Genomic DNA, 23,563 nt, shown 5'->3' with positions numbered 1-23,563 from the left:
ATCCTGACATGCACAACTGTGGAAAATTCACACTTTCTAAAAACAAACACATTTTTTGTTTGGCCCCAAAAAAAGGCAAATTTTGAACTGAAAATTTATTAACGCCTTTGAGTTTGCCTTGCAATGCTGTAGCTTTAACTTTGTAGGTTGCTGAAATAGCTCAGTTGGGAGAGCGTTAGACTGAAGATCTAAAGGTCCCTGGTCTGATCCTGGGTTTCAGCACGCTGTTTTTAAGTATGAGTGATTTAAGATAAAGTTCTTTCTCCATATGCATTTAGCAAGATTTTCATTCTTTGTGAAGTGCAGATATACCTGAAAAAAACAGTTTTAAGTATCTCTTTTCAGAACAGTCACTAATGCGAGAAGAAAATGAAAGTAGTTATACTGAAAAATTAAGTTGAAGTCGAAGTAGTATGGAGGAAATCAGAAAAAAAATCTGAGAAATATCAACATAAAGTGCTAAGGATCTTTAAGATTTTGTGTATCTTGAGGTTTATTTTATGAGATTTTTCACCTCCCTCTTCTTACTGATAGTGCAGCAGAGAACAACATGATTGTGACAGACAGGATTGAGGATCCAGAGGGTTCTCATTGGCTTTGTCCTTGGACTAATCTGGTTTGTGGAAATGTCTGAATTGTGACAGAGGGACATAGTGAAAATGAAAAAAAAACAAAACATGATTGTAATGTAACAGAAACCTGTCAGAAGTGGGATTCGAACCCACGCCTCAAGTAGAGACTGCGACCTGAACTCTGCGCCTTGGACCGCTCGGCCATCCTGACAAGCACAACTGTGGAAAATTCACACTTTCTAAAAACAAACACATTTTTTGTTTGGCCCCAAAAAAATGCAAATTTTGAACTGAAAATGTATTAACGCCTTTGAGTTTGCCTTGCAATGCTGTAGCTTTATCTTCGTAGGTTGCTGAAATAGCTCAGTTGGGAGAGCGTTAGACTGAAGATCTAAAGGTCCCTTGTCCGATCCCGGGTTTCAGCACGCTGTTTTTAAGTATGAGTGATTTGAGATAAAGTTCTTTCTCCATATGCATTTAGCAAGATTTTCATTCTTTGTGAAGTGCAGATATACCTGAAAAAAACAGTTTTAAGTATCTCTTTTCAGAACAGTCACTAATGCGAGAAGAAAATGAAAGTAGTTATACTGAAAAATTAAGTTGAAGTCGAAGTAGTATGGAGGAAATCGGAGAAAAAATCTGAGAAATATCAACATAAAGTGCTAAGGATCTTTAAGATTTTGTGTATCTTGAGGTTTATTTTATGAGATTTTCCACCTCCCTCTTCTTACTGATAGTGCAGCAGAGAACAACATGATTGTGACAGACAGGATTGAGGATCCATAGGGTTCTCATTGGCTTTGTCCTTGGACTAATCTGGTTTGTGGAAATGTCTGAATTGTGACAGAGGGACATAGTGAAAATGAAAAAAAAAAAAACATAATTGTAATGTAACAGAAACCTGTCAGAAGTGGGATTCGAACCCACGCCTCAAGTAGAGACTGCAACCTTAATGCAGCGCCTTGGACCGCTCGGCCATCCTGACAAGCACAACTGTGGAAAATTCACACTTTCTAAAAACAAACACTTTTTTTGTTTGGCCCCAAAAAAATGCAAATTTTGAACTGAAAATGTATTAACGCCTTTGAGTTTGCCTTGCAATGCTGTAGCTTAAACTTTGTAGGTTGCTGAAATAGCTCAGTTGGGAGAGCGTTAGACTGAAGATCTAAAGGTCCTTGGTCTGATCCCGGGTTTCAGCACGCTGTTTTTAAGTATGAGTGATTTGAGATAAAGTTCTTTCTCCATATGCATTTAGCAAGATTTTCATTCTTTGTGAAGTGCAGATATACCTGAAAAAAACAGTTTTAAGTATCTCTTTTCAGAACAGTCACTAATGCGAGAAGAAAATGAAAGTAGTTATACTGAAAAATTAAGTTGAAGTCGAAGTAGTATGGAGGAAATCGGAGAAAAAATCTGAGAAATATCAGCATAAAGTGCTAAGGATCTTTAAGATTTTGTGTATCTTGAGGTTTATTTTATGAGATTTTCCACCTCCCTCTTCTTACTGATAGTGCAGTAGAGAACAACATGATTGTGACAGACAGGATTGAGGATCCAGAGGGTTCTCATTGGCTTTGTCCTTGGACTAATCTGGTTTGTGGAAATGTCTGAATTGTGACAGAGGGACATAGTGAAAATGAAAAAAAAACAAAACATGATTGTAATGTAACAGAAACCTGTCAGAAGTGGGATTCGAACCCATGCCTCAAGTAGAGACTGCGACCTGAACGCAGCGCCTTAGACCGCTCGGCCATCCTGACAAGCACCACTGTGGAAAATTCACACTTTCTAAAAACAAACACATTTTTTGTTTGGCCCCAAAAAAAGGCAAATTTTGAACTGAAAATTTATTAACGCCTTTGAGTTTGCCTTGCAATGCTGTAGCTTTAACTTTGTAGGTTGCTGAAGTAGCTCAGTTGGGAGAGCGTTAGACTGGAGATCTGAAGGTCCCTGGTCCGATCCCGGGTTTCAGCACGCTGTTTTTAAGTATGAGTGATTTGAGATAAAGTTCTTTCTCCATATGCATTTAGCAAGATTTACATTCTTTGTGAAGTGCAGATATACCTGAAAAAAACAGTTTTAAGTATCTCTTTTCAGAACAGTCACTAATGCGAGAAGAAAATGAAAGTAGTTATACTGAAAAATTAAGTTGAAGTCGAAGTAGTATGGAGGAAATCAGAAAAAAAATCTGAGAAATATCAACATAAAGTGCTAAGGATCTTTAAGATTTTGTGTATCTTGAGGTTTATTTTATGAGATTTTTCACCTCCCTCTTCTTACTGATAGCGCAGCAGAGAACAACATGATTGTGACAGGCAGGATTGAGGATCCAGAGGGTTCTCATTGGCTTTGTCCTTGGACTAATCTGGTTTGTGGAAATGTCTGAATTGTGACAGAGGGACATAGTGAAAATGAAAAAAAAAAAACATGATTGTAATGTAACAGAAACCTGTCAGAAGTGGGATTCGAACCCACGCCTCAAGTAGAGACTGCGACATGAACGCAGCGCCTTCGACCGCTCGGCCATCCTGACAAGCACAACTGTGGAAAATTCACACTTTCTAAAAACAAACACATTTTTTGTTTGGCCCCAAAAAAATGCAAATTTTGAACTGAAAATGTATTAACGCCTTTGAGTTTGCCTTGCAATGCTGTAGCTTTAACTTTGTAGGTTGCTGAAATAGCTCAGTTGGGAGAGCGTTAGACTGAAGATCTAAAGGTCCCTGGTCCGATCCCGGGTTTCAGCACGCTGTTTTTAAGTATGAGTGATTTGAGATAAAGTTCTTTCTCCATTTGCATTTAGCAAGATTTTCATTCTTTGTGAAGTGCAGATATACCTGAAAAAAACAGTTTTAAGTATCTCTTTTCAGAACAGTCACTAATGCGAGAAGAAAATGAAAGTAGTTATACTGAAAAATTAAGTTGAAGTCGAAGTAGTATGGAGGAAATCGGAGAAAAAAATCTGAGAAATATGAACATAAAGTGCTAAGGATCTTTAAGATTTTGTGTATCTTGAGGTTTATTTTATGAGATTTTCCACCTCCCTCTTCTTACTGATAGTGCAGCAGAGAACAACATGATTGTGACAGACAGGATTGAGGATCCAGAGGGTTCTCATTGGCTTTGTCCTTGGACTAATCTGGTTTGTGGAAATGTCTGAATTGTGACAGAGGGACATAGTGAAAATGAAAAAAAAAAAACATGATTGTAATGTAACAGAAACCTGTCAGAAGTGGGATTCGAACCCACGCCTCAAGTAGAGACTGCGAGCTGAACGCAGCGCCTTCGACCGCTCGGCCATCCTGACAAGCACAACTGTGGAAAATTCACACTTTCTAAAAACAAACACATTTTTTGTTTGGCCCCAAAAAAATGCAAATTTTGAACTGAAAATGTATTAACGCCTTTGAGTTTGCCTTGCAATGCTGTAGCTTTAACTTTGTAGGTTGCTGAAATAGCTCAGTTGGGAGAGCGTTAGACTGAAGATCTAAAGGTCCCTGGTCCGATCCGGGGTTTCAGCACGCTGTTTTTAAGTATGAGTGATTTGAGATAAAGTTCTTTCTCCATATGCATTTAGCAAGATTTTCATTCTTTGTGAAGTGCAGATATACCTGAAAAAAAACAGTTTTAAGTATCTCTTTTCAGAACAGTCACTAATGCGAGAAGAAAATGAAAGTAGTTATACTGAAAAATTAAGTTAAAGTCGAAGTAGTATGCAGGAAATCGGAGAAAAAATCTGAGAAATATCAACATAAAGTGCTAAGGATCTTTAAGATTTTGTGTATCTTGAGGTTTATTTTATGAGATTTTCCACCTCCCTCTTCTTACTGATAGTGCAGCAGAGAACAACATGATTGTGACAGACAGGATTGAGGATCCAGAGGGTTCTCATTGGCTTTGTCCTTGGACTAATATGGTTTGTGGAAATGTCTGAATTGTGACAGAGGGACATAGTGAAAATGAAAAAAAAACAAAACATGATTGTGATGTAACAGAAACCTGTCAGAAGTGGGATTCGAACCCATGCCTCAAGTAGAGACTGCGACCTGAACGCAGCGCCTTGGACCGCTCGGCCATCCTGACAAGCACAACTGTGGAAAATTCACACTTTCTAAAAACAAACACATTTTTTGTTTGGCCCCAAAAAAAGGCAAATTTTGAACTGAAAATTTATTAACGCCTTTGAGTTTGCCTTGCAATGCTGTAGCTTCAACTTTGTAGGTTGCTGTAGTAGCTCAGTTGGGAGAGCGTTAGACTGAAGATCTGAAGGTCCTTGGTCCGATCCCGGGTTTCAGCACGCTGTTTTTAAGTATGAGTGATTTGAGATAAAGTTCTTTCTCCATATGCATTTAGCAAGATTTTCATTCTTTGTGAAGTGCAGATATACCTGAAAAAAACAGTTTTAAGTATCTCTTTTCAGAACAGTCACTAATGCGAGAAGAAAATGAAAGTAGTTATACTGAAAAATTAAGTTGAAGTCGAAGTAGTATGGAGGAAATCAGAAAAAAAATCTGAGAAATATCAACATAAAGTGCTAAGGATCTTTAAGATTTTGTGTATCTTGAGGTTTATTTTATGAGATTTTTCACCTCCCTCTTCTTACTGATAGTGCAGCAGAGAACAACATGATTGTGACAGACAGGATTGAGGATCCAGAGGGTACTCATTGGCTTTGTCCTTGGACTAATCTGGTTTGTGGAAATGTCTGAATTGTGACAGAGGGACATAGTGAAAATGAAAAAAAAAAAACATGATTGTAATGTAACAGAAACCTGTCAGAAGTGGGATTCGAACCCATGCCTCAAGTAGAGACTGCGACCTGAACGCAGCGCCTTCGACCACTCGGCCATCCTGACAAGCACAACTGTGGAAATTTCACACTTTCTAAAAACAAACACATTTTTTGTTTGGCCCCAAAAAAATGCAAATTTTGAACTGAAAATGTATTAAAGCCTTTGAGTTTGCCTTGCAATGCTGTAGCTTTAACTTTGTAGGTTGCTGAAATAGCTCAGTTGGGAGAGCGTTAGACTGAAGATCTAAAGGTCCCTGGTCCGATCCCGGGTTTCAGCACGCTGTTTTTAAGTATGAGTGATTTGAGATAAAGTTCTTTCTCCATATGCATTTAGCAAGATTTTCATTCTTTGTGAAGTGCAGATATACCTGAAAAAAACAATTTTAAGTATCTCTTTTCAGAACAGTCACTAATGCGAGAAGAAAATGAAAGTAGTTATACTGAAAAATTAAGTTGAAGTCGAAGTAGTATGGAGGAAATCGGAGAAAAAATCTGAGAAATATCAACATAAAGTGCTAAGGATCTTTAAGATTTTGTGTATCTTGAGGTTTATTTTATGAGATTTTCCACCTCCCTCTTCTTACTGATAGTGCAGCAGAGAACAACATGATTGTGACAGACAGGATTGAGGATCCAGAGGGTTCTCATTGGCTTTGTCCTTGGACTAATCTGGTTTGTGGAAATGTCTGAATTGTGACAGAGGGACATAGTGAAAATAAAAAAAAAAACAAAACATGATTGTAATGTAACAGAAACCTGTCAGAAGTGGGATTCGAACCCACGCCTCAAGTAAAGACTGCGACCTGAACGCAGCGCCTTGGACCGCTCGGCCATCCTGACAAGCACAACTGTGGAAAATGCACACTTTCTAAAAACAAACACATTTTTTGTTTGGCCCCAAAAAAATGAAAATTTGAACTGAAAATGTATTAACGCCTTTGAGTTTGCCTTGCAATGCTGTAGCTTTAACTTTGAAGGTTGCTGAAATAGCTCAGTTGGGAGAGCGTTAGACTGAAGATCTAAAGGTCCCTGGTCCGATCCCGGGTTTCAGCACGCTGTTTTTAAGTATGAGTGATTTGAGATAAAGTTCTTTCTCCATATGCATTTAGCAAGATTTTCATTCTTTGTGAAGTGCAGATATACCTGAAAAAAACAGTTTTAAGTATCTCTTTTCAGAACAGTCACTAATGCGAGAAGAAAATGAAAGTAGTTATACTGAAAAATTAAGTTAAAGTCGAAGTAGTATGGAGGAAATCGGAGAAAAAATCTGAGAAATATCAACATAAAGTGCTAAGGATCTTTAAGATTTTGTGTATCTTGAGGTTTATTTTATGAGATTTTCCACCTCCCTCTTCTTACTGATAGTGCAGCAGAGAACAACATGATTGTGACAGACAGGATTGAGGATCCTTAGGGTTCTCATTGGCTTTGTCCTTGGACTAATATGGTTTGTGGAAATGTCTGAATTGTGACAGAGGGACATAGTGAAAATGAAAAAAAAACAAAACATGATTGTGATGTAACAGAAACCTGTCAGAAGTGGGATTCGAACCCATGCCTCAAGTAGAGACTGCGACCTGAACGCAGCGCCTTGGACCGCTCGGCCATCCTGACAAGCACAACTGTGGAAAATTCACACTTTCTAAAAACAAACACATTTTTTGTTTGGCCCCAAAAAAAGGCAAATTTTGAACTGAAAATTTATTAACGCCTTTGAGTTTGCCTTGCAATGCTGTAGCTTCAACTTTGTAGGTTGCTGAAGTAGCTCAGTTGGGAGAGCGTTAGACTGAAGATCTGAAGGTCCTTGGTCCGATCCCGGGTTTCAGCACGCTGTTTTTAAGTATGAGTGATTTGAGATAAAGTTCTTTCTCCATATGCATTTAGCAAGATTTTCATTCTTTGTGAAGTGCAGATATACCTGAAAAAAACAGTTTTAAGTATCTCTTTTCAGAACAGTCACTAATGCGAGAAGAAAATGAAAGTAGTTATACTGAAAAATTAAGTTGAAGTCGAAGTAGTATGGAGGAAATCAGAAAAAAAATCTGAGAAATATCAACATAAAGTGCTAAGGATCTTTAAGATTTTGTGTATCTTGAGGTTTATTTTATGAGATTTTTCACCTCCCTCTTCTTACTGATAGTGCAGCAGAGAACAACATGATTGTGACAGACAGGATTGAGGATCCAGAGGGTTCTCATTGGCTTTGTCCTTGGACTAATCTGGTTTGTGGAAATGTCTGAATTGTGACAGAGGGACATAGTGAAAATGAAAAAAAAAAAAACATGATTGTAATGTAACAGAAACCTGTCAGAAGTGGGATTCGAACCCACGCCTCAAGTAGAGACTGCGACCTGAACGCAGCGCCTTCGACCACTCGGCCATCCTGACAAGCACAACTGTGGAAAATTCACACTTTCTAAAAACAAACACATTTTTTGTTTGGCCCCAAAAAAATGCAAATTTTGAACTGAAAATGTATTAAAGCCTTTGAGTTTGCCTTGCAATGCTGTAGCTTTAACTTTGTAGGTTGCTGAAATAGCTCAGTTGGGAGAGCGTTAGACTGAAGATCTAAAGGTCCCTGGTCCGATCCCGGGTTTCAGCACGCTGTTTTTAAGTATGAGTGATTTGAGATAAAGTTCTTTCTCCATATGCATTTAGCAAGATTTTCATTCTTTGTGAAGTGCAGATATACCTGAAAAAAACAGTTTTAAGTATCTCTTTTCAGAACAGTCACTAATGCGAGAAGAAAATGAAAGTAGTTATACTGAAAAATTAAGTTAAAGTCGAAGTAGTATGGAGGAAATCGGAGAAAAAATCTGAGAAATATCAACATAAAGTGCTAAGGATCTTTAAGATTTTGTGTATCTTGAGGTTTATTTTATAAGATTTTCCACCTCCCTCTTCTTACTGATAGTGCAGCAGAGAACAACATGATTGTGACAGACAGGATTGAGGATCCAGAGGGTTCTCATTGGCTTTGTCCTTGGACTAATCTGGTTTGTGGAAATGTCTGAATTGTGACAGAGGGACATAGTGAAAATGAAAAAAAAACAAAACATGATTGTAATTTAACAGAAACCTGTCAGAAGTGGGATTCGAACCCACGCCTCAAGTAGAGACTGCGACCTGATCGCAGCGCCTTGGACCGCTCGGCCATTCTGACAAGCACAACTGTGGAAAATTCACACTTTCTAAAAACAAACACATTTTTTGTTTGGCCCCAAAAAAAGGCAAATTTTGAACTGAAAATTTATTAACGCCTTTGAGTTTGCCTTGCAATGCTGTAGCTTTAACTTTGTAGGTTGCTGAAATAGCTCAGTTGGGAGAGCGTTAGACTGAAGATCTAAAGGTCCCTGGTCCGATCCCGGGTTTCAGCACGCTGTTTTTAAGTATGAGTGATTTGAGATAAAGTTCTTTCTCCATATGCATTTAGCAAGATTTTCATTCTTTGTGAAGTGCAGATATACCTGAAAAAAACAATTTTAAGTATCTCTTTTCAGAACAGTCACTAATGCGAGAAGAAAATGAAAGTAGTTATACTGAAAAATTAAGTTGAAGTCGAAGTAGTATGGAGGAAATCGGAGAAAAAATCTGAGAAATATCAACATAAAGTGCTAAGGATCTTTAAGATTTTGTGTATCTTGAGGTTTATTTTATGAGATTTTCCACCTCCCTCTTCTTACTGATAGTGCAGCAGAGAACAACATGATTGTGACAGACAGGATTGAGGATCCAGAGGGTTCTCATTGGCTTTGTCCTTGGACTAATCTGGTTTGTGGAAATGTCTGAATTGTGACAGAGGGACATAGTGAAAATAAAAAAAAAAACAAAACATGATTGTAATGTAACAGAAACCTGTCAGAAGTGGGATTCGAACCCACGCCTCAAGTAAAGACTGCGACCTGAACGCAGCGCCTTGGACCGCTCGTCCATCCTGACAAGCACAACTGTGGAAAATGCACACTTTCTAAAAACAAACACATTTTTTGTTTGGCCCCAAAAAAATGAAAATTTGAACTGAAAATGTATTAACGCCTTTGAGTTTGCCTTGCAATGCTGTAGCTTTAACTTTGAAGGTTGCTGAAATAGCTCAGTTGGGAGAGCGTTAGACTGAAGATCTAAAGGTCCCTGGTCCGATCCCGGGTTTCAGCACGCTGTTTTTAAGTATGAGTGATTTGAGATAAAGTTCTTTCTCCATATGCATTTAGCAAGATTTTCATTCTTTGTGAAGTGCAGATATACCTGAAAAAAACAGTTTTAAGTATCTCTTTTCAGAACAGTCACTAATGCGAGAAGAAAATGAAAGTAGTTAAACTGAAAAATTAAGTTGAAGTCGAAGTAGTATGGAGGAAATCGGAGAAAAAGTCTGAGAAATATCAACATAAAGTGCTAAGGATCTTTAAGATTTTGTGTATCTTGAGGTTTATTTTATGAGATTTTCCACCTCCCTCTTCTTACTGATAGTGCAGCAGAGAACAACATGATTGTGACAGACAGGATTGAGGATCCAGAGGGTTCTCATTGGCTTTGTCCCTGGACTAATCTGGTTTGTGGAAATATCTGAATTGTGACAGAGGGACATAGTGAAAATGAAAAAAAAACAAAACATGATTGTAATGTAACAGAAACCTGTCAGAAGTGGGATTCGAACCCACGCCTCAAATAGAGACTGCGACCTGAACGCAGTGCCTTGGACCGCTCGGCCATCCTGACAAGCACAACTGTGGAAAATTCACACTTTCTAAAAACAAACACATTTTTTGTTTGGCCCCCAAAAAAGGCAAATTTTGAACTGAAAATTTATTAACGCCTTTGAGTTTGCCTTGCAATGCTATAGCTTTAACTCTGTAGGTTGCTGAAATAGCTCAGTTGGGAGAGCGTTAGACTGAAGATCTAAAGGTCCCTGGTCCGATCCCGGGTTTCAGCACGCTGTTTTTAAGTATGAGTGATTTGAGATAAAGTTCTTTCTCCATATGCATTTAGCAAGATTTTCATTCTTTGTGAAGTGCAGATATACCTGAAAAAAACAGTTTTAAGTATCTCTTTTCAGAACAGTCACTAATGCGAGAAGAAAATGAAAGTAGTTATACTGAAAAATTAAATTGAAGTCGAAGTAGTATGGAGGAAATCAGAAAAAAAATCTGAGAAATATCAACATAAAGTGCTAAGGATCTTTAAGATTTTGTGTATCTTGAGGTTTATTTTATGAGATTTTTCACCTCCCTCTTCTTACTGATAGTGAAGCAGAGAACAACATGATTGTGACAGACAGGATTGAGGATCCAGAGGGTTCTCATTGGCTTTGTCCTTGGACTAATCTGGTTTGTGGAAATGTCTGAATTGTGACAGAGGGACATAGTGAAAATGAAAAAAAAAAACATGATTGTAATGTAACAGAAACCTGTCAGAAGTGGGATTCGAACCCACGCCTCAAGTAGAGACTGCGACCTGAACGCAGCGCCTTGGACCGCTCGGCCATCCTGACAAGCACAACTGTGTAAAATTCACACTTTCTAAAAACAAACACATTTTTTGTTTGGCCCCAAAAAAATGCAAATTTTGAACTGAAAATGTATTAACGCCTTTGAGTTTGCCTTGCAATGCTGTAGCTTTATCTTTGTAGGTTGCTGAAATAGCTCAGTTGGGAGAGCGTTAGACTGAAGATCTAAAGGTTCCTGGTCAGATCCCGGGTTTCAGCACGCTGTTTTTAAGTATGAGTGATTTGAGATAAAGTTCTTTCTCCATATGCTTTTAGCAAGATTTTCATTCTTTGTGAAGTGCAGATATACCTGAAAAAAACAGTTTTAAGTATCTCTTTTCAGAACAGTCACTAATGCGAGAAGAAAATGAAAGTAGTTATACTGAAAAATTAAGTTGAAGTCGAAGTAGTATGGAGGAAATCAGAAAAAAAATCTGAGAAATATCAACATAAAGTGCTAAGGATCTTTAAGATTTTGTGTATCTTGAGGTTTATTTTATGAGATTTTTCACCTCCCTCTTCTTACTGATAGTGCAGCAGAGAACAACATGATTGTGACAGACAGGATTGAGGATCCAGAGGGTTCTCATTGGCTTTGTCCTTGGACTAATCTGGTTTGTGGAAATGTCTGAATTGTGACAGAGGGACATAGTGAAAATGAAAAAAAAACAAAACATAATTGTAATGTAACAGAAACCTGTCAGAAGTGGGATTCAAACCCACGCCTCAAGTAGAGACTGCGACCTGAACGCAGTGCCTTGGACCGCTCGGCCATCCTGACAAGCACAACTGTGGAAAATTCACACTTTCTAAAAACAAACACATTTTTTGTTTGGCCCCAAAAAAAGGCAAATTTTGAACTGAAAATTTATTAACGCCTTTGAGTTTGCCTTGCAATGCTGTAGCTTCAACTTTGTAGGTTGCTGAAATAGCTCAGTTGGGAGAGCATTAGACTGAAGATCTGAAGGTCCCTGGTCCGATCCCGGGTTTCAGCACGCTGTTTTTAAGTATGAGTGATTTGGGATAAAGTTCTTTCTCCATATGCATTTAGCAAGATTTTCATTCTTTGTGAAGTGCAGATATACCTGAAAAAAACAGTTTTAAGTATCTCTTTTCAGAACAGTCACTAATGCGAGAAGAAAATGAAAGTAGTTATACTGAAAAATTAAGTTGAAGTCGAAGTAGTATGGAGGAAATCAGAAAAAAAATCTGAGAAATATCAACATAAAGTGCTAAGGATCTTTAAGATTTTGTGTATCTTGAGGTTTATTTTATGAGATTTTTCACCTCCCTCTTCTTACTGATAGTGCAGCAGTGAACAACATGATTGTGACAGACAGGATTGAGGATCCAGAGGGTTCTCATTGGCTTTGTCCTTGGACTAATCTGGTTTGTGGAAATGTCTGAATTGTGACAGAGGGACATAGTGAAAATGAAAAAAAAAAAACATGATTGTAATGTAACAGAAACCTGTCAGAAGTGGGATTCGAACCCACGCCTCAAGTAGAGACTGCGACCTGAACGCAGCACCTTGGACCGCTCGGCCATCCTGACAAGCACAACTGTGGAAAATTCACACTTTCTAAAAACAAACACATTTTTTGTTTGGCCCCAAAAAAATGCAAATTTTGAACTGAAAATGTATTAACGCCTTTGAGTTTGCCTTGCAATGCTGTAGCTTTAACTTTGTAGGTTGCTGAAATAGCTCAGTTGGGAGAGCGTTAGACTGAAGATCTAAAGGTCCCTGGTCCGATCCCGGGTTTCAGCACGCTGTTTTTAAGTATGAGTGATTTGAGATAAAGTTCTTTCTCCATATGCATTTAGCAAGATTTTCATTCTTTGTGAAGTGCAGATATACCTGAAAAAAACAGTTTTAAGTATCTCTTTTCAGAACAGTCACTAATGCGAGAAGAAAATGAAAGTAGTTATACTGAAAAATTAAGTTGAAGTCGAAGTAGTATGGAGGAAATCGGAGAAAAAATCTGAGAAATATCAACATAAAGTGCTAAGGATCTTTAAGATTTTGTGTATCTTGAGGTTTATTTTATGAGATTTTCCACCTCCCTCTTCTTACTGATAGTGCAGCAGAGAACAACATGATTGTGACAGACAGGATTGAGGATCCAGAGGGTTCTCATTGGCTTTGTCCTTGGACTCATCTGGTTTGTGGAAATGTCTGAATTGTGACAGAGGGACATAGTGAAAATGAAAAAAAAACAAAACATGATTAAAATGTAACAGAAACCTGTCAGAAATGGGATTCGAACCCACGCCTCAAGTAGAGACTGCGACCTGAACGCAGCGCCTTGGACCGCTCGGCCATCCTGACAAGCACAACTGTGGAAAATTCACACTTTCTAAAAACAAACACATTTTTTGTTTGGCCCCAAAAAAAGGCAAATTTTGAACTGAAAATTTATTAACGCCTTTGAGTTTGCCTTGCAATGCTGTAGCTTTAACTTTGTAGGTTGCTGAAATAGCTCAGTTGGGAGAGCGTTAGACTGAAGATCTAAAGGTCCCTGGTCTGATCCCGGGTTTCAGCACGCTGTTTTTAAGTATGAGTGATTTGAGATAAAGTTCTTTCTCCATATGCATTTAGCAAGATTTTCATTCTTTGTGAAGTGCAGATATACCTGAAAAAAACAGTTTTAAGTATCTCTTTTCAGAACAGTCACTAATGCGAGAAGAAAATGAAAGTAGTTATACTGAAAAATTAAGTTGAAGTCGAAGTAGTATGGAGGAAATCGGAGAAAAAATCTGAGAAATATCAACATAAAGTGCTAAGGATCTTTAAGATTTTGTGTATCTTGAGGTTTATTTTATGAGATTTTCCACCTCCCTCTTCTTACTGATAGTGCAGCAGAGAACAACATGATTGTGACAGACAGGATTGAGGATCCAGAGGGTTCTCATTGGCTTTGTCCTTGGACTAATCTGGTTTGTGGAAATGTCTGAATTGTGACAGAGGGACATAGTGAAAATGAAAAAAAAAACAAAACATGATTGTAATGTAACAGAAACCTGTCAGAAGTGGGATTCGAACCCACGCCTCAAGTAGAGACTGCGACCTGAACGCAGCGCCTTGGACCGCTCGGCCATCCTGACAAGCACAACTGTGGAAAATTCACACTTTCTAAAAACAAACACATTTTTTGTTTGGCCCCAAAAAAAGGCAAATTTTGAACTGAAAATTTATTAACGCCTTTGAGTTTGCATTGCAATGCTGGAGCTTTAACTTTGTAGGTTGCTGAAATAGCTCAGTTGGGAGAGCGTTAGACTGAAGATCTAAAGGTCCCTGGTCCGATCCCGGGTTTCAGCACGCTGTTTTTAAGTATGAGTGATTTGAGATAAAGTTCTTTCTCCATATGCATTTAGCAAGATTTTCATTCTTTGTGAAGTGCAGATATACCTGAAAAAAACAGTTTTAAGTATCTCTTTTCAGAACAGTCACTAATGCGAGAAGAAAATGAAAGTAGTTATACTGAAAAATTAAGTTGAAGTCGAAGTAGTATGGAGGAAATCGGAGAAAAAATCTGAGAAATATCAACATAAAGTGCTAAGGATCTTTAAGATTTTGTGTATCTTGAGGTTTATTTTATGAGATTTTCCACCTCCCTCTTCTTACTGATAGTGCAGCAGAGAACAACATGATTGTGACAGACAGGATTGAGGATCCAGAGGGTTCTCATTGGCTTTGTCCTTGGACTCATCTGGTTTGTGGAAATGTCTGAATTGTGACAGAGGGACATAGTGAAAATGAAAAAAAAACAAAACATGATTGTAATGTAACAGAAACCTGTCAGAAATGGGATTCGAACCCACGCCTCAAGTAGAGACTGCGACCTGAACGCAGCGCCTTGGACCGCTCGGCCATCCTGACAAGCACAACTGTGGAAAATTCACACTTTCTAAAAACAAACACATTTTTTGTTTGGCCCCAAAAAAAGGCAAATTTTGAACTGAAAATTTATTAACGCCTTTGAGTTTGCCTTGCAATGCTGTAGCTTTAACTTTGTAGGTTGCTGAAATAGCTCAGTTGGGAGAGCGTTAGACTGAAGATCTAAAGGTCCCTGGTCTGATCCCGGGTTTCAGCACGCTGTTTTTAAGTATGAGTGATTTGAGATAAAGTTCTTTCTCCATATGCATTTAGCAAGATTTTCATTCTTTGTGAAGTGCAGATATACCTGAAAAAAACAGTTTTAAGTATCTCTTTTCAGAACAGTCACTAATGCGAGAAGAAAATGAAAGTAGTTATACTGAAAAATTAAGTTGAAGTCGAAGTAGTATGGAGGAAATCGGAGAAAAAATCTGAGAAATATCAACATAAAGTGCTAAGGATCTTTAAGATTTTGTGTATCTTGAGGTTTATTTTATGAGATTTTCCACCTCCCTCTTCTTACTGATAGTGCAGCAGAGAACAACATGATTGTGACAGACAGGATTGAGGATCCAGAGGGTTCTCATTGGCTTTGTCCTTGGACTAATCTGGTTTGTGGAAATGTCTGAATTGTGACAGAGGGACAAAGTGAAAATGAAAAAAAAAACAAAACATGATTGTAATGTAACAGAAACCTGTCAGAAGTGGGATTCGAACCCACGCCTCAAGTAGAGACTGCGACCTGAACGCAGCGCCTTGGACCGCTCGGCCATCCTGACAAGCACAACTGTGGAAAATTCACACTTTCTAAAAACAAACACATTTTTTGTTTGGCCCCAAAAAAATACAAATTTTGAACTGAAAATGTATTAACGCCTTTGAGTTTGCCTTGCAATGCTGTAGCTTTAACTTTGTAGGTTGCTGAAATAGCTCAGTTGGGAGAGCGTTAGACTGAAGATCTAAAGGTCCCTGTTCCGATCCCGGGTTTCAGCACGCTGTTTTTAAGTATGAGTGATTTGAGATAAAGTTCTTTCTCCATATGCATTTAGCAAGATTTTCATTATTTGTGAAGTGCAGATATACCTGAAAAAAACAGTTTTAAGTATCTCTTTTCAGAACAGTCACTAATGCGAGAAGAAAATGAAAGTAGTTAAACTGAAAAATTAAGTTGAAGTCGAAGTAGTATGGAGGAAATCGGAGAAAAAATCTGAGAAATATCAACATAAAGTGCTAAGGATCTTTAAGATTTTGTGTATCTTGAGGTTTATTTTATGAGATTTTCCACCTCCCTCTTCTTACTGATAGTGCAGCAGAGAACAACATGATTGTGACAGACAGGATTGAGGATCCAGAGGGTTTTCATTGGCTTTGTCCTTGGACTAATCTGGTTTGTGGAAATGTCTGAATTGTGACAGAGGGACATAGTGAAAATAAAAAAAAAAAAACAAAACATGATTGTAATGTAACAGAAACCTGTCAGAAGTGGGATTCAAACCCACGCCTCAAGTAGAGACTGCGACCTGAACGCAGCGCCTTGGACCGCTCGGCCATCCTGACATGCACCACTGTGGAAAATTCACACTTTCTAAAAACAAACACATTTTTTGTTTGGCCCCAAAAAAAGGCAAATTTTGAACTGAAAATTTATTAACGCCTTTGAGTTTGCCTTGCAATGCTGTAGCTTTAACTTTGTAGGTTGCTGAAATAGCTCTGTTGGGAGAGCGTTAGACTGAAGATCTAAAGGTCCCTGGTCCGATCCCGGGTTTCAGCACGTTGTTTTTAAGTATGAGTGATTTGAGATAAAGTTCTTTCTCCATATGCATTTAGCAAGATTTTTTTTCTTTGTGAAGTGCAGATATACCTGAAAAAAACAGTTTTAAGTATCTCTTTTCAGAACAGTCACTAATGCGAGAAGAAAATGAAAGTAGTTATACTGAAAAATTAAGTTGAAGTCGAAGTAGTATGGAGGAAATCGGAGAAAAAATCTGAGAAATATCAACATAAAGTGCTAAGGATCTTTAAGATTTTGTGTATCTTGAGGTTTATTTTATGAGATTTTCCACCTCCCTCTTTTACTGATAGTGCAGCAGAGAACAACATGATTGTGACAGACAGGATTGAGGATCCTTAGGGTTCTCATTGGCTTTGTCCTTGGACTAATCTGGTTTGTGGAAATGTCTGAATTGTGACAGAGGGACATAGTGAAAATGAAAAAAAAACAAAACATGATTGTAATGTAACAGAAACCTGTCAGAAGTGGGATTCGAACCCACTCCTCAAGTAGAGACTGCGACCTGAACGCTGCGCCTTGGACCGCTCGGCCATCCTGACAAGCACAACTGTGGAAAATTCACACTTTCTAAAAACAAACACTTTTTTTGTTTGGCCCCAAAAAAAGGCAAATTTTAAACTGAAAATGTATTAACGCCTTTGAGATTGCCTTGCAATGCTGTAGCTTAAACTTTGTAGGTTGCTGAAATAGCTCAGTTGGGAGAGCGTTAGACTGAAGATCTAAAGGTCCCTGGTCCGATCCCGGTTTTCAGCACGCTGTTTTTAAGTATGAGTGATTTGAGATAAAGTTCTTTCTCCATATGCATTTAGAAAGATTTTCATTCTTTGTGAAGTGCAGATATACCTGAAAAAAACAGTTTTAAGTATCTCTTTTCAGAACAGTCACTAATGCGAGAAGAAAATGAAAGTAGTTATACTGAAAAATTAAGTTGAAGTCGAAGTAGTATGGAGGAAATCGGAGAAAAAATCTGAGAAATATCAACATAAAGTGCTAAGGATCTTTAAGATTTTGTGTATCTTGAGGTTTATTTTATGAGATTTTCCACCTCCCTCTTCTTACTGATAGTGCAGCAGAGAACAACATGATTGTGACAGACAGGATTGAGGATCCTTAGGGTTCTCATTGGCTTTGTCCTTGGACTAATCTGGTTTGTGGAAATTTCTGAATTGTGACAGAGGGACATAGTGAAAATGAAAAAAAAACAAAACATGATTGTAATGTAACAGAAACCTGTCAGAAGTGGGATTCGAACCCACTCCTCAAGTAGAGACTGCGACCTGAACGCAGCGCCTCGGACCGCTCGGCCATCCTGACAAGCACAACTGTGGAAAATTCACACTTTCTAAAAACAAACACTTTTTTTGTTTGGCCCCAAAAAAAGGCAAATTTTGAACTGAAAATGTATTAACGCCTTTGAGTTTGCCTTGCAATGCTGTAGCTTAAACTTTGTAGGTTGCTGAAATAGCTCAGTTGGGAGAGCGTTAGACTGAAGATCTAAAGGTCCCTGGTCCGATCCCGGTTTTCAGCACGCTGTTTTTAAGTATGAGTGATTTGAGATAAAGTTCTTTCTCCATATGCATTTAGCAAGATTTTCATTCTTTGTGAAGTGCAGATATACCTGAAAAAAACAGTTTTAAGTATCTCTTTTCAGAACAGTCACTAATGCAAGAAGAAAATGAAAGTAGTTATACTGAAAAATTAAGTTGAAGTCGAAGTAGTATGGAGGAAATCGGAGAAAAAATCTGAGAAATATCAACATAAAGTGCTAAGGATCTTTAAGATTTTGTGTATCTTGAGGTTTATTTTATGAGATTTTCCACCTCCCTCTTCTTACTGATAGTGCAGCAGAGAACAACATGATTGTGACAGACAGGATTGAGGATCCAGAGGGTTCTCATTGGCTTTGTCCTTGGACTAATCTGGTTTGTGGAAATGTCTGAATTGTGACAGAGGGACATAGTGAAAATGAAAAAAAAACAAAACATGATTGTAATGTAACAGAAACCTGTCAGAAGTGGGATTCGAACCCAAGCCTCAAGTAGAGACTGCGACCTGAACTCAGCGCCTTGGACCGCTCGGCCATCCTGACAAGCACAACTGTGGAAAATTCACACTTTCTAAAAACAAACACATTTTTTGTTTGGCCCCAAAAAAATGCAAATTTTGAACTGAAAATGTATTAACGCCTTAGAGTTTGCCTTGCAATGCTGTAGCTTTATCTTTGTAGGTTGCTGAAATAGCTCAGTTGGGAGAGCGTTAGACTGAAGATCTAAAGGTCCCTGGTCCGATCCCGGTTTTCAGCACGCTGTTTTTAAGTATGAGTGATTTGAGATAAAGTTCTTTCTCCATATGCATTTAGCAAGATTTTCATTCTTTGTGAAGTGCAGATATACCTGAAAAAAACAGTTTTAAGTATCTCTTTTCAGAACAGTCACTAATGCGAGAAGAAAATGAAAGTAGTTATACTGAAAAATTAAGTTGAAGTCGAAGTAGTATGGAGGAAATCGGAGAAAAAATCTGAGAAATATCAACATAAAGTGCTAAGGATCTTTAAGATTTTGTGTATCTTGAGGTTTATTTTATGAGATTTTCCACCTCCCTCTTCTTACTGATAGTGCAGCAGAGAACAACATGATTGTGACAGACAGGATTGAGGATCCAAAGGGTTCTCATTGGCTTTGTCCTTGGACTAATCTGGTTTGTGGAAATGTCTGAATTGTGACAGAGGGACATAGTGAAAATGAAAAAAAAACAAAACATGATTGTAATGTAACAGAAACCTGTCAGAAGTGGGATTCGAACCCACGCCTCAAGTAGAGACTGCGACCTGAACGCAGCGCCTTGGACCGCTCGGCCATCCTGACAAGCACAACTGTGGAAAATTCACACTTTCTAAAAACAAACACATTTTTTGTTTGGCCCCAAAAAAATGCAAATTTTGAACTGAAAATGTATTAACGCCTTAGAGTTTGCCTTGCAATGCTGTAGCTTTATCTTTGTAGGTTGCTGAAATAGCTCAGTTGGGAGAGCGTTAGACTGAAGATCTAAAGGTCCCTGGTCCGATCCCGGGTTTCAGCACGCTGTTTTTAAGTATGAGTGATTTGAGATAAAGTTCTTTCTCCATATGCATTTAGCAAGATTTTCATTCTTTGTGACGTGCAGATATACCTGAAAAAAACAGTTTTAAGTATCTCTTTTCAGAACAGTCACTAATGCGAGAAGAAAATGAAAGTAGTTATACTGAAAAATTAAGTTGAAGTCGAAGTAGTATGGAGGAAATCAGAAAAAAAATCTGAGAAATATCAACATAAAGTGCTAAGGATTTTTAAGATTTTGTGTATCTTGAGGTTTATTTTATGAGATTTTTCACCTCCCTCTTCTTACTGATAGTGCAGCAGAGAACAACATGATTGTGACAGACAGGATTCAGGATCCAGAGGGTTCTCATTGGCTTTGTCCTTGGACTAATCTGGTTTGTGGAAATGTCTGAATTGTGACAGAGGGACATAGTGAAAATGAAAAAAAAAAAACATGATTGTAATGTAACAGAAACCTGTCAGAAGTGGGATTCGAACCCACGCCTCAAGTAGAGACTGCGACCTGAACGCAGCGCCTTCGACCGCTCGGCCATCCTGACAAGCACAACTGTGGAAAATTCACACTTTCTAAAAACAAACACATTTTTTGTTTGGCCCCAAAAAAATGCAAATTTTGAACTGAAAATGTATTAACGCCTTTGAGTTTGCCTTGCAATGCTGTAGCTTTAACTTTGTAGGTTGCTGAAATAGCTCAGTTGGGAGAGCGTTAGACTGAAGATCTAAAGGTCCCTGGTCCGATCCCGGGTTTCAGCACGCTGTTTTTAAGTATGAGTGATTTGAGATAAAGTTCTTTCTCCATATGCATTTAGCAAGATTTTCATTCTTTGTGAAGTGCAGATATACCTGAAAAAAACAGTTTTAAGTATCTCTTTTCAGAACAGTCACTAATGCGAGAAGAAAATGAAAGTAGTTATACTGAAAAATTAAGTTGAAGTCGAAGTAGTATGGAGGAAATCGGAGAAAAAAATCTGAGAAATATCAACATAAAGTGCTAAGGATCTTTAAGATTTTGTGTATCTTGAGGTTTATTTTATGAGATTTTCCACCTCCCTCTTCTTACTGATAGTGCAGCAGAGAACAACATGATTGTGACAGACAGGATTGAGGATCCTTAGGGTTCTCATTGGCTTTGTCCTTGGACTAATCTGGTTTGTGGAAATGTCTGAATTGTGACAGAGGGACATAGTGAAAATGAAAAAAAAACAAAACATGATTGTAATGTAACAGAAACCTATCAGAAGTGGGATTCGAACCCACGCCTCAAGTAGAGACTGCGACCTGAACTCAGCGCCTTGGACCGCTCGGCCATCCTGACAAGCACAACTGTGGAAAATTCACACTTTCTAAAAACAAACACATTTTTTGTTTGGCCCCAAAAAAATGCAAATTTTGAACTGAAAATGTATTAACGCCTTAGAGTTTGCCTTGCAATGCTGTAGCTTTATCTTTGTAGGTTGCTGAAATAGCTCAGTTGGGAGAGCGTTAGACTGAAGATCTAAAGGTCCCTGGTCTGATCCCGGGTTTCAGCACGCTGTTTTTAAGTATGAGTGATTTGAGATAAAGTTCTTTCTCCATATGCATTTAGCAAGATTTTCATTCTTTGTGACGTGCAGATATACCTGAAAAAAACAGTTTTAAGTATCTCTTTTCAGAACAGTCACTAATGCGAGAAGAAAATGAAAGTAGTTATACTGAAAAATTAAGTTGAAGTCGAAGTAGTATGGAGGAAATCGGAGAAAAAATCTGAGAAATATCAGCATAAAGTGCTAAGGATCTTTAAGATTTTGTGTATCTTGAGGTTTATTTTATGAGATTTTCCACCTCCCTCTTCTTACTGATAGTGCAGTAGAGAACAACATGATTGTGACAGACAGGATTGAGGATCCAGAGGGTTCTCATTGGCTTTGTCCTTGGACTAATCTGGTTTGTGGAAATGTCTGAATTGTGACAGAGGGACATAGAGAAAATGAAAAAAAAACAAAACATGATTGTAATGTAACAGAAACCTGTCAGAAGTGGGATTCGAACCCATGCCTCAAGTAGAGACTGCGACCTGAATGCAGCGCCTTGGACCGCTCGGCCATCCTGACAAGCACCACTGTGGAAAATTCACACTTTCTAAAAACAAACACATTTTTTGTTTGGCCCCAAAAAAAGGCAAATTTTGAACTGAAAATGTATTAACGCCTTTGAGTTTGCCTTGCAATGCTGTAGCTTTAACTTTGTAGGTTGCTGAAGTAGCTCAGTTGGGAGAGCGTTAGACTGGAGATCTGAAGGTCCCTGGTCCGATCTCGGGTTTCAGCACGCTGTTTTTAAGTATGAGTGATTTGAGATAAAGTTCTTTCTCCATATGCATTTAGCAAGATTTTCATTCTTTGTGAAGTGCAGATATACCTGAAAAAAAACAGTTTTAAGTATCTCTTTTCAGAACAGTCACTAATGCGAGAAGAAAATGAAAGTAGTTATACTGAAAAATTAAGTTGAAGTCGAAGTAGTATGGAGGAAATCAGAAAAAAAATCTGAGAAATATCAACATAAAGTGCTAAGGATCTTTAAGATTTTGTGTATCTTGAGGTTTATTTTATGAGATTTTTCACCTCCCTCTTCTTACTGATAGTGCAGCAGAGAACAACATGATTGTGACAGACAGGATTCAGGATCCAGAGGGTTCTCATTGGCTTTGTCCTTGGACTAATCTGGTTTGTGGAAATGTCTGAATTGTGACAGAGGGACATAGTGAAAATGAAAAAAAAAAAACATGATTGTAATGTAACAGAAACCTGTCAGAAGTGGGATTCGAACCCACGCCTCAAGTAGAGACTGCGACCTGAACGCAGCGCCTTGGACCGCTCGGCCATCCTGACAAGCACAACTGTGTAAAATTCACACTTTCTAAAAACAAACACATTTTTTGTTTGGCCCCAAAAAAATGCAAATTTTGAACTGAAAATGTATTAACGCCTTTGAGTTTGCCTTGCAATGCTGTAGCTTTAACTTTGTAGGTTGCTGAAATAGCTCAGTTGGGAGAGCGTTAGACTGAAGATCTAAAGGTCCCTGGTCTGATCCCGGGTTTCAGCACGCTGTTTTTAAGTATGAGTGATTTGAGATAAAGTTCTTTCTCCATATGCATTTAGCAAGATTTTCATTCTTTGTGAAGTGCAGATATACCTGAAAAAAACAGTTTTAAGTATCTCTTTTCAGAACAGTCACTAATGCGAGAAGAAAATGAAAGTAGTTATACTGAAAAATTAAGTTGAAGTCGAAGTAGTATGGAGGAAATCGGAGAAAAAAATCTGAGAAATATCAACATAAAGTGCTAAGGATCTTTAAGATTTTGTGTATCTTGAGGTTTATTTTATGAGATTTTCCACCTCCCTCTTCTTACTGATAGTGCAGCAGAGAACAACATGATTGTGACAGACAGGATTGAGGATCCAGAGGGTTCTCATTGGCTTTGTCCTTGGACTAATCTGGTTTGTGGAAATGTCTGAATTGTGACAGAGGGACATAGTGAAAATGAAAAAAAAAAAACATGATTGTAATGTAACAGAAACCTGTCAGAAGTGGGATTCGAACCCACGCCTCAAGTAGAGACTGCGACTTGAACGCAGCGCTTTCGACCGCTCGGCCATCCTGACAAGCACAACTGTGGAAAATTCACACTTTCTAAAAACAAACACATTTTTTGTTTGGCCCCAAAAAAATGCAAATTTTGAACTGAAAATGTATTAACGCCTTTGAGTTTGCCTTGCAATGCTGTAGCTTTAACTTTGTAGGTTGCTGAAATAGCTCAGTTGGGAGAGCGTTAGACTGAAGATCTAAAGGTCCCTGGTCCGATCCGGGGTTTCAGCACGCTGTTTTTAAGTATGAGTGATTTGAGATAAAGTTCTTTCTCCATATGCATTTAGCAAGATTTTCATTCTTTGTGAAGTGCAGATATACCTGAAAAAACC

The 23,563-nt window shown here is 38.2% G+C and overlaps 23 non-coding genes across 23 annotated transcripts; 13 read left to right on the top strand and 10 right to left on the bottom strand.

Moving 5' to 3' along the window:
- Positions 1 to 2,473: 2,473 nt before the first annotated feature.
- Positions 2,474 to 2,546, top strand: TRNAS-GGA (transfer RNA serine (anticodon GGA)). Its single transcript has one exon. It is a non-coding gene; the product is annotated as a tRNA-Ser (tRNA).
- A 700-nt stretch (positions 2,547 to 3,246) lies between these two features.
- Positions 3,247 to 3,319, top strand: TRNAF-GAA (transfer RNA phenylalanine (anticodon GAA)). The gene has a single exon. It is a non-coding gene; the product is annotated as a tRNA-Phe (tRNA).
- A 2,250-nt stretch (positions 3,320 to 5,569) lies between these two features.
- Positions 5,570 to 5,642, top strand: TRNAF-GAA (transfer RNA phenylalanine (anticodon GAA)). Its single transcript has one exon. It is a non-coding gene; the product is annotated as a tRNA-Phe (tRNA).
- A 479-nt stretch (positions 5,643 to 6,121) lies between these two features.
- Positions 6,122 to 6,204, bottom strand: TRNAL-CAG (transfer RNA leucine (anticodon CAG)). The gene has a single exon. It is a non-coding gene; the product is annotated as a tRNA-Leu (tRNA).
- Positions 6,205 to 6,344: 140 nt separating this feature from the next.
- TRNAF-GAA (transfer RNA phenylalanine (anticodon GAA)) lies at positions 6,345 to 6,417 on the top strand. The gene has a single exon. It is a non-coding gene; the product is annotated as a tRNA-Phe (tRNA).
- A 1,252-nt stretch (positions 6,418 to 7,669) lies between these two features.
- On the bottom strand, positions 7,670 to 7,752 carry TRNAL-CAG (transfer RNA leucine (anticodon CAG)). The gene has a single exon. It is a non-coding gene; the product is annotated as a tRNA-Leu (tRNA).
- A 141-nt stretch (positions 7,753 to 7,893) lies between these two features.
- Positions 7,894 to 7,966, top strand: TRNAF-GAA (transfer RNA phenylalanine (anticodon GAA)). The gene has a single exon. It is a non-coding gene; the product is annotated as a tRNA-Phe (tRNA).
- A 702-nt stretch (positions 7,967 to 8,668) lies between these two features.
- TRNAF-GAA (transfer RNA phenylalanine (anticodon GAA)) lies at positions 8,669 to 8,741 on the top strand. The gene has a single exon. It is a non-coding gene; the product is annotated as a tRNA-Phe (tRNA).
- A 702-nt stretch (positions 8,742 to 9,443) lies between these two features.
- Positions 9,444 to 9,516, top strand: TRNAF-GAA (transfer RNA phenylalanine (anticodon GAA)). The gene has a single exon. It is a non-coding gene; the product is annotated as a tRNA-Phe (tRNA).
- Positions 9,517 to 9,994: 478 nt separating this feature from the next.
- Positions 9,995 to 10,077, bottom strand: TRNAL-CAG (transfer RNA leucine (anticodon CAG)). Its single transcript has one exon. It is a non-coding gene; the product is annotated as a tRNA-Leu (tRNA).
- A 141-nt stretch (positions 10,078 to 10,218) lies between these two features.
- Positions 10,219 to 10,291, top strand: TRNAF-GAA (transfer RNA phenylalanine (anticodon GAA)). The gene has a single exon. It is a non-coding gene; the product is annotated as a tRNA-Phe (tRNA).
- Positions 10,292 to 10,766: 475 nt separating this feature from the next.
- Positions 10,767 to 10,849, bottom strand: TRNAL-CAG (transfer RNA leucine (anticodon CAG)). The gene has a single exon. It is a non-coding gene; the product is annotated as a tRNA-Leu (tRNA).
- A 1,689-nt stretch (positions 10,850 to 12,538) lies between these two features.
- On the top strand, positions 12,539 to 12,611 carry TRNAF-GAA (transfer RNA phenylalanine (anticodon GAA)). Its single transcript has one exon. It is a non-coding gene; the product is annotated as a tRNA-Phe (tRNA).
- A 1,254-nt stretch (positions 12,612 to 13,865) lies between these two features.
- Positions 13,866 to 13,948, bottom strand: TRNAL-CAG (transfer RNA leucine (anticodon CAG)). Its single transcript has one exon. It is a non-coding gene; the product is annotated as a tRNA-Leu (tRNA).
- A 141-nt stretch (positions 13,949 to 14,089) lies between these two features.
- Positions 14,090 to 14,162, top strand: TRNAF-GAA (transfer RNA phenylalanine (anticodon GAA)). Its single transcript has one exon. It is a non-coding gene; the product is annotated as a tRNA-Phe (tRNA).
- A 1,254-nt stretch (positions 14,163 to 15,416) lies between these two features.
- Positions 15,417 to 15,499, bottom strand: TRNAL-CAG (transfer RNA leucine (anticodon CAG)). The gene has a single exon. It is a non-coding gene; the product is annotated as a tRNA-Leu (tRNA).
- Positions 15,500 to 19,293: 3,794 nt separating this feature from the next.
- On the bottom strand, positions 19,294 to 19,376 carry TRNAL-CAG (transfer RNA leucine (anticodon CAG)). The gene has a single exon. It is a non-coding gene; the product is annotated as a tRNA-Leu (tRNA).
- A 141-nt stretch (positions 19,377 to 19,517) lies between these two features.
- Positions 19,518 to 19,590, top strand: TRNAF-GAA (transfer RNA phenylalanine (anticodon GAA)). The gene has a single exon. It is a non-coding gene; the product is annotated as a tRNA-Phe (tRNA).
- Positions 19,591 to 20,066: 476 nt separating this feature from the next.
- On the bottom strand, positions 20,067 to 20,149 carry TRNAL-CAG (transfer RNA leucine (anticodon CAG)). Its single transcript has one exon. It is a non-coding gene; the product is annotated as a tRNA-Leu (tRNA).
- Positions 20,150 to 20,290: 141 nt separating this feature from the next.
- On the top strand, positions 20,291 to 20,363 carry TRNAF-GAA (transfer RNA phenylalanine (anticodon GAA)). Its single transcript has one exon. It is a non-coding gene; the product is annotated as a tRNA-Phe (tRNA).
- Positions 20,364 to 21,841: 1,478 nt separating this feature from the next.
- On the top strand, positions 21,842 to 21,914 carry TRNAS-GGA (transfer RNA serine (anticodon GGA)). The gene has a single exon. It is a non-coding gene; the product is annotated as a tRNA-Ser (tRNA).
- Positions 21,915 to 22,391: 477 nt separating this feature from the next.
- On the bottom strand, positions 22,392 to 22,474 carry TRNAL-CAG (transfer RNA leucine (anticodon CAG)). The gene has a single exon. It is a non-coding gene; the product is annotated as a tRNA-Leu (tRNA).
- A 691-nt stretch (positions 22,475 to 23,165) lies between these two features.
- On the bottom strand, positions 23,166 to 23,248 carry TRNAL-CAA (transfer RNA leucine (anticodon CAA)). The gene has a single exon. It is a non-coding gene; the product is annotated as a tRNA-Leu (tRNA).
- Positions 23,249 to 23,563: the final 315 nt, after the last annotated feature.

The sequence above is a fragment of the Anomaloglossus baeobatrachus genome, chromosome 1, assembly GCF_048569485.1.
Source record: "Anomaloglossus baeobatrachus isolate aAnoBae1 chromosome 1, aAnoBae1.hap1, whole genome shotgun sequence".
NCBI classification, from domain to species: domain Eukaryota; kingdom Metazoa; phylum Chordata; class Amphibia; order Anura; family Aromobatidae; genus Anomaloglossus; species Anomaloglossus baeobatrachus.
The sequence above is the reverse complement of the archived record's forward strand: the minus strand, read 5'-3'. Positions and strand labels throughout refer to the sequence as shown.